This window comes from Cicer arietinum, chromosome 4, assembly GCF_000331145.2.
Source record: "Cicer arietinum cultivar CDC Frontier isolate Library 1 chromosome 4, Cicar.CDCFrontier_v2.0, whole genome shotgun sequence".
Lineage (NCBI taxonomy): Eukaryota > Viridiplantae > Streptophyta > Magnoliopsida > Fabales > Fabaceae > Cicer > Cicer arietinum.
The window spans coordinates 53764558-53766462 of NC_021163.2; positions in this window are offsets into that span (position 1 = coordinate 53764558).

Below are 1905 nucleotides of genomic sequence, written 5' to 3' on the forward strand. Positions count from 1 at the left end.
AGTTTTCTGACTTGAGAAGATGGAGAGAAAAAGGTGAAGTAATGATGAAAATAGTTTGTACCTAGGGAAAGAGGAAAAGCATTTTGGGGGATTGAGGAGTGTATGTGTCAACACTCTAGCTTCAGACAAAAGGGCACGTGTAATAAATGCCAAGATTTGCCTTTTTGATTTTGAGAGGGAAAAGCAGACTGTTGCTTTTTCCATAACGGAGAATGATGAGTCGCGAAGCGGAGTCTGATAAACGATCTCCGTTTTCTGCAGAAGCAGAATTTAACCAGAATTTTCTGGATGATTCTCAGTTTTTCTTTGATTGAATTAAAACTATCCTCTACAAGAGGCTTTGTAAAAATGTCAGAAGTTGATTTTGAGTATCAACAAAGATTAATTCAACATCTTTCTTATTGACATGATCACGAATGAAATGATGTTTTATTTCAATATGTTTTGATCTAGAATGCTGAATTGGATTTTTGGACAAATTTATAGCACTTGTATTATCACAATAAATTGGAATACTGGAATAGCTTACAGAGTAATCTTGAAGCTGGTTTTTAATCCACAAAACTTGTGAACAGCAGTTTGCCGCTGAAACGTATTCGGCCTCAGTTGTGGATAGTGCTATGGTGTTCTGTTTTCTGCACGACCAACTGATTAATGCTTCGCCTAAGAACTGACATGCTCCACTTGTGCTTTTTCTTTCAACTTTGTCTCCAACATTATCAGCATCACAGTATGCTATAATATCAAAATGTGAACCTTTTCTATACCAAAGACCAAGATTAGTTGTTCCAACAAGATATCTAAATATGCGTTTTACTGCTGTTAAATGGGATTCTTTTGGCGCTGATTGAAATCGAGCACACAATCCTACTGCGAACATAATATCTGGTCTGCTAGCAGTTAGATACAACAAGGAACCAATCATTCCTCGATATTCTTTATCAGAAACAGATTTGCCATTTTCATCATTTTCTAAGGAAGTAGATGGATGCATGAGAGTTGTCATGATTTTTGACTCATTCATTTTATATTTGATCAATAGATATTTGATGTACTTTTCTTGACAAATAAAAATGCCTTTTTCATATTGTTTGATTTGTAAGCCAAGAAAGTATCTTAATTCACCAATCATGCTCATTTCAAATTCACTTTGCATAAGTTTTGAGAAATTTTCACACAGTTTTTCATTTGTTGATCCAAAAATGATATCATCCACATATACTTGAACAATGAGTAATTCATTTCCCTCTATTTTCTTAAATAAAGTAGTATCGATTTTTCCTATTTGAAAATTGTTTTTAATTAGAAATGAACTCAGCCGTTCATACCAAGTCCTTGGTGCTTGCTTTAAGCCATATAGTGCTTTGGTAAGTTTGAAAACATGATTTTGTTTTGATTGGCTTTCAAAACCTGGGGGCTGTTTTACATACACCTGTTCATTTAAAAATCCATTTAAAAAAGCACTTTTAACATCCATTTGAAACAGTTTGATAAGTTTATGAGATGCATATGCAAGAAGTATTCTAATAGCTTCTAACCTTGCAACTGGAGCAAAGGTTTCATCATAGTCTATACCTTCTTGTTGATTGTAGCCTTGAGCTACTAATCTTGCTTTGTTTCTAACAACCTTACCTTCTTCATCAAGTTTGTTTCTGAATACCCATCGAGTGCCAATGACTGTTTGATCTAATGGATCTGGTACTAGAGTCCAAACTTCATTTTTCTCAAACTGCAGTAGTTCTTCCTTCATGGCATTTACCCAAGATTGATCAGTAATAGCATCTTTGATTGATTTTGGTTCAATCTGAGATATTATTGCCATGTTGTCTTCATCATTCTTGAATGATTTTCTGGTTCTGATTCCATCAGCCGTGTCTCCAATGATCTGGGTTTGAGGATGATCTC